The 6,998-nt window shown below is 42.0% G+C and overlaps 1 long non-coding RNA gene across 1 annotated transcript; it reads left to right on the top strand.

Moving 5' to 3' along the window:
• Window positions 1–8: 8 nt before the first annotated feature.
• On the top strand, window positions 9–4,489 carry LOC109300405. The gene is made up of 2 exons (XR_002098202.1): window positions 9–131; window positions 2,413–4,489. It is a non-coding gene; the product is annotated as an uncharacterized LOC109300405 (long non-coding RNA).
• The last annotated feature ends 2,509 nt before the right edge of the window (window positions 4,490–6,998 follow it).

Genomic DNA, 6,998 nt, shown 5'->3' with positions numbered 1-6,998 from the left:
CAGGAGCAGATCATTTTTTCAGCCACCAATATCCTCAGCATAATCAGTTTGGCTACCCAGGCAATAATGTTTTTTATGCGGATTACGAAGAGGAAAATCCAGTTCCAGCTATGCCCATCAGACAATTTCCAGTATGTATTAACAACATCAAACACAAAGATTGACTACATAATAATGTGTGTCAGCACTGAAAGCAAACTGTCATAACTTGCATTTCTACGTATAAGCTAGAGCAGTATTTATTTGGAAAATGTGTTTACTGGCTAGAGGTCTGCCACATCTCTAACTTTCCTGGGCTTTATCACAGAAACCTCAGATCTACTTGCTTTAGGCTATATTGTGTAAATCTCTTTTTGAGGATTTAGGCCCTATGTGGGCTCTCTATATGTGGATGTTTCACCTAGGCTAAGTACAGTCAAAAAACCTGGGACTGAATTGATTCAGTCTTTGCAGGTTAGTCTAAACTGCAGAGATTAAACTGAGAAACAACTGGATACACACTTACTTTTGATTCAGGGGATGCAGCCACATGCCTGCAGTGCCTCAGGCCAGAAGCCAGGGGGCACTAGAGCACATCTCTCTGGCACGCAGCCAGCATGGGCTGTGTGTTCACTTCCTCTTCCTGCTGCCCTTAAGGTCTCTGGGACTTGCAGTCCAGAATCACAGCAGCAGGACTCTCCAGGGTTGCTCATCACTTCCTCTTCCTACTTCCAGGTTCCTCTGGGATTTGTAGTCCACAGTCACAGTCAGCAGTAAGTTTCAGTAAGTTTAGCAGCAGGGCAGCTATGTACTCAGGGGAAGGTGGGTTTAATCTGCCTCCATGGCCCCAGACCCCAGCTGGGGTTTGCCCGGGGGGGGGGGGAAGGAGAGGACGGGAGGGTGCAGTCCCTGCCTTCCCCTCCCTCACCCCCAACTCCTCTCTGCTGGAGCAGACAACACAACCCAGCCCAGGGATGGAAAGCATGCTAGGATGCTGAGATTTAACTTGAACCAGGAAGGGGTCTGGGACAGAAGTTTCATAAACCAGTTTGACCCAAATCTGTTAAATCTCATGCTACATTCAACTAGGTTTATCTTAAACCAGTTTCAGCCATTTTGAAACTGATTTATGCACATTTAGCTTCTGTTCTGTTACAGGTTTAAATCAGTTTCTGGCTACTTAAACCGGTTTATGTGTAACTTCTGTCCCTAGCCCTACTGGTAAAGTTAATGGGACTAATCATGAGTAAGTCATTTGAGTTTCATCAAAATGAATATGGCTGCACAATCTAGCCTCTTCACTGAAAATATAGACCAAAGTCAGAGTAGGGTCATCCTTCCACTGCTAGGGTTACAATTCTAAGATCAGAATCTATGAGAGGAATCTTCTCGGTTGACATGAAGTACATATCTAGGGAGCTCTGTACCGTGATTCAACTTGGGTTCCTACCATTTTATGTTCATAACGTTCCTTTCTTCAGAAGTTTGTATTCTTTCTTAAGTATGGTCTGCATTTAATATTTCTATGATAGCAAAAGGGTAGAAGTAATGAAAGAGTGAAAAGTGTGTTCTTTCTCTTGAGCAGCAGCTATGTTTAAGGATGCTTCTTGCCTACTGCTAAACTAGTTTTTCTGGTTCTGGGAAAGGTAAGATCTAATCTGTAGCATAATTTTGTAAATCCACGTTGCATAGATGAAATTGTGAAGCCTTGAGATAATTTGCATTGATCATATACTTTTGAATATATCATCTATGCACTGTGCTACCTTGACAGAAAATAGTCTTACATTCCAAATCTCTTGGAAACTTTAAAAAGATAAGTCTTTTTAAAAGAAGAGGACATTCTTTCTTTCCCAAGTATGAAAATTCCTCCCCAGAGTTACACTGGCCTGAGTCCCACAACAGGCAAATTCAAATAACTCTTTCTCAGCCCTGAATGATCAAAATGGAAGGTGTTTAACAAGAAAGGTCAAAAGTGGCTCCTAGATTTCCAGTAAAACATATAGCACTTGCTTCAACAATTATATCATAAACATGGTTCATGATGGTACAGTCTGTAGCCTTTGTGGACACATTTTGGAAAACTAACTTACTGGTAGCTTCACTATCAAAGAAATACAGCTATCCATAGTTCTAACTGATAAAATCTATGTATTGTACCATAACTCTGTTATCTCTAACAGTTTGAATTCCAATGTACAAAGGGCCCAACCCTGTAGTAATTTACATCAGAATAATCTCAAGGCAATGTAGATAGCTAGGTGTTCACACTGAAAACATAATTTCTGAAATTGGGACGTAAGAGATGCATAGTGTAAAAAAATATGTTAATACATACAGCCTGTCTTAAATACAAAGAGAATAAGAAATATCTTACTAAATTAAGATCTTATTAAATTACTATCTTACATGTTAAATTAATTCTCTTTACAGAAATATGACATCTCAGCATTTCCTAGGGCTGACATGTTTCAGAGTGCTACTCAACCAATGGACAATATGGAAAGACCAGTAAGACCTTATGGACTAAAACGCTCGGGAAATAGATATAACTACTAGAAAGTTTACAATACAGGGAACACGTGAAAAATCAGTTGTATATTCAGAGTCTTTCTGAAAATATCATGTGATTTGTTTTTGGTATGATTTGATACATTTCTAACTTTCTTTGGAAGACTTGATGATATAGAATACCAGGTTCTGCTTATTGCCAAAATTGCTGCATACCAGTAATAGCACAGGAATATTTTGTATTGTTTAGCATGTGCTGAGTGCCAGGAAATGTCCTAACACACAAAGCCAAATGTTGTTTTCCTTAGAAAAACACACGAGAAGGAAAAAATGTTCTTAAATCTCAGACTAAAGAAACAGAAAAATCCATGGAAAACCATTGCTTTCCCTTTGAAAGGAGGGTCTTGAGTTATGGGGAGAAGACTGGGAGTATGGCTCGTAGATACTCTCGCCTCTTGTTCATGTGAAAACCTATCCCAGTGCCACTTTCTGGCCCTCTCTCTTCTTTACAGTGGTCAATCCACTCCCATGAGATTCCTTGCACTGCATTACTATGTCATGTCACAAACTGAAGAGAAAGAGGAAAAGTAGAATATTATTGTTAAGGACATAAATTTCCATCAGCTTTTCTGTCTGAAATAAAATGGGTTTTCAGGACAGCATTGGATGTAGACTATCTGCTCCTCAACTGACTTCTTCACAGCCTCTGATTTTTCCTTTAGGAGCAATATTCACAAAATAATTCCAGTTACAATTATAACTTCTGCTTTTTATTTACCACCTACATAGATTGAAGGCCGAATTCTGTTCTAGGATTACAACCATACAACTATGCTGACTTCAGTAGTGGTGCACAAATGTTACTTGGTGCATATTTGGTTGCAGATTTCACAAACTCCACAAACAAAATTCTACAAAACATCTTCATATATATTCATACACTTCATATTGTCCTGCACTATTCTTCTCCTTTCTGTACAGCAGCTGTCCCAGTCACCAAACGCTTCCATAACCTAAGGGCTGGCAAGCTTCTATGGGGTAGGCAGGAGCTTGGAACCAGGCTATCCCTGGACTACAGGTCTCCAGCCCTCTTCCTACTTTATGTGGCCAGCTGCCAGATATCCAGCCTCTCTGCAGCAAGGATAAGCTCAGACACCATGGAGCAGCAGACAGCAGCAGAGTGGAGCTTTGGGGAGAGGATGGGAGACATTAGGCTGCCCCTCCATGGGACTGGACTTCCACAGACCAGATCCACCCTGCAGGCCACAGGTTGCCAATCCCTGCTATAACCCAATTTCTCACTGATTGATGGAAGTTTGTAATTTTAAACCTACTAGGCAGAATATCCTTCTGCTAGAGATCCATGATGTCAGATCTCCATGGGTACATGGGCATATAACAAAGAACAGATAGAGCTGGGGAACATGTTCTACAGACTCAAAACCTATCCATTTGGAAGTTAATTCTGCTTCAGTTTATATTAACTCCTTATTGCTTTTCCCTCTGGTTGCTACTGTACGATGCAAATAATAGTAATATTATCTTTGGGGCCATGTGAAAAGTGTGTTGTGATATTGAATGTCCAAGTGACCAAAGATCTAGCCTAATCTGGGAACATCCATTAATTAACAGGCCATTCCATTGTGCTACCTAGTCTCTCTCGTACTTTGTGCAACCCTTGAATATTCAGGAAGGTACTTGATCATATCTCTAAGCCTTCAAGTTCAACTTGAAATTCTTTAGTTTTCTCTTTTAAATTATACTTTGATGTTTTTGTAATTTGTTTTATAAATAACATAAATAAAATGACACTGAAAATTACCTACTTTATGAGCATCTAAAAAAGAAAAAATATATCATCTGTCCAGGTCCTGAATACCTTTGAAATTGCCAGAAAAATAGTGTCTTAAGTACATTTTAACCTTTTTATTAAAGCATGATCTTAATTAATTTTAGAAAATCAATAAAAAATTAACTACAGAGATATAACAGAAACAGAGACTTTTGTATGTTTCTTTTATGTAATTATAGTGGTTTTCTCTCAAAATCTCAATGACCTATATCCTGCCAGCCTATATCCTGGCATCTTCCATTTTTTTCCTCACAGGTTTCAGTTATGGCCCAGTACATGCCTATCTTCCCCTGACTGCGTAATCAGAGAAGGCAGAAGCCTGTTCAGAGTTCTTCATTTTATTTCCTGTTCTTTTTGCAAGAAGTCAGTTGAAAAGATATAGTTTCCTGGAGGGGGAAAAGGAAGAATGGCTCCTCCCCACTCCTAGCTAGCATCCTCTAGTGCCTATTACAACTGCTGTTTCATTCTTTTCCTTCCAAATATACATCTGTCTTCAATGAGTCATTAGCTGGGGAAGTGTCAGTTTTACTATTCCTGTTTCTACGGATGGAATATGCCTGCAAGGATAAAAGATATTTAAATAAGGGTCTTTCACACATGTTACAGGGGCAGATTGACCAATGCAGTTGAACCCATTTATCACACTGTGGTTTAGCAAACCACTAGCTTATATATAGCTGCAATCTCATATGCCATAATCTATACTTCCATTAAAAATAAACTGAATTTGCAGAGACACCCTGCGATAACCACTTTACACAACAACATTAATAATATCACTATTGATCAAAACCCAGAATAAGACACGTCCATCTTATAAAGATTTTCATGGGCCACTAAGAGAACGATTTTGTTTTCATGTTACAAAATAACAAGTTTTTCATATGCCATAATCTATACTTCCATTAAAAGAAACCAAAAACTTTCCAAATGTGCACTGAACTTGCAGAGACACCCTGCAATAACAGCTTTACATGACAACCTTAATATCACTATTGATCAAAGCCTAGAATAAGACAAGTCCATCTTATAAAGATCTTCATGGGCCACTAAGAGAGTAATTTTGTTGTAATGTTACAAAATAACAGAGCTCGGGGAGATGCAACTGTTTAATTCATTCTTTCCATTAATCCTTTGCTGCCCAGCAGATTTAAACAGCCTCAGCCATCTGGTCTCCCAGTTTCTCTCATAAATAAGAAAAAAAGAAGCAATTTCTTCAACAGTTAATACTATCCTTAGACATGACTGCCATAAGAAAAGCAGGGAGAACTAGGTGTCCTCAAATAAATTTTAGTAGTGAAACAGCATACAAACTTTAATGACCCTAGAAAGCCAAGTACCTGCATTTGCATGAGTCTCACCTCTGACTTTCTCCTCTCATATTTTTAAACAAAAGAGTGATCTGTCCAGTAGCCTGCAATCATAGAATCTGAATGTTTTAAGTGGTTATTGGCCCTCAGCTTTGTCCATCAAGTTCTGGGTGACAGCTGGGATTTTCAGTTGTCACTTGAGAACATTCAGGCTGCCCCAGTCTGTCCTAGCATTCATTTGAAAAAGTGGTTGACAATATCAGAAGAGGAGACATTGAATGACCTTTTCAAAGGAAGAATAAAGAGAAGAAGAAACCCTGAAGGTTTAATGAATACCATGCCCCACAGAGTTGGAAAGAAAAAGTAGTAGCCTTAACAGTGACAGAAGGTATCCCTCACTGGTGACAGTCATGAGACTATTACAGGATGAAGGTAGTTTTACACAGAATTACGTTTTCTTCTTGAGGGTCCCTCTCCTGCCTGACATTCTAGGGGTTTTCAACCTTTTTAAACTAGTGTACCCCTTCTGGTGGTGGCAGCTGGACACAGGGCAGGGGAGAGGTGGAACTAGCACACAGCCACCACCATAGCCCACTTTCCCACAGCCGGTCACACATGCGGCTCCACGGGCTGCAGATGGGCCTCGCACCCGGCCAATTGTGTGCTGCCCATCAGCAGCCCACGGACCCGCATATGCAACCAGTCATGGGAAAGCGGTGCACGGCAGCAACATGGGACAGTGGGTGATGGCGGTGGTGTAAAGTGGCGGCCACCACGTGCAAGAGCCCCCCACCCCTCCATCTGGCCAGCTGGATGGTGCCTGTGCAGCCCACAGAGAGGAGCCATTGCCCACATCCCCCTCTGGGCCTGCTCCTGGGAGGCAGTGGTGCAGGGTGTTGGGTGGTTGCAGCAGGTGCTGCATGCAAGCCCTCCCACCCCAAGTCTGTCCACAGAGAGGCACCGCTGCCCTCAGCCCTCCTGCCCTGCTCCTGGGAGTGGGCACAGAAACACACTCCCCTCTCACTCCACCCCCTGTCATTGAGACCCTCTGTGCCTTGCTGCCCTCACGGCTCTGCAGGCAGGGTTGGCTGCGATGCCTCCTTGCCGTGGGCTATTAGCAGAGGGTGGCAGCCTGGCAACCAATCAGGAGAGTGAGCTGTGGGGGGAGCAGGGCGGTGCCGCGGTGTGCTGCATGGGGCTGGTTGTGCCCCATGCGCCCCTCCCCCTCTGCGAGGTAAGAGGCAATGTGTAGGAACGTACTGAGGAGGACACCACCATTGCGCCCTGGGGCGCGCTCCATCCTCGCCCGCCCATGCGTACCCCATATGACCTTTCTAAATACCCCT

This window comes from Gavialis gangeticus, unplaced genomic scaffold (assembly GCF_001723915.1).
Source record: "Gavialis gangeticus isolate Ggan-Ray unplaced genomic scaffold, GavGan_comp1, whole genome shotgun sequence".
Taxonomy (NCBI): Eukaryota; Metazoa; Chordata; order Crocodylia; family Gavialidae; genus Gavialis; species Gavialis gangeticus.
Note: the sequence above shows the minus strand (reverse complement) of the source record. Positions and strands in the feature narration are given on the sequence as shown.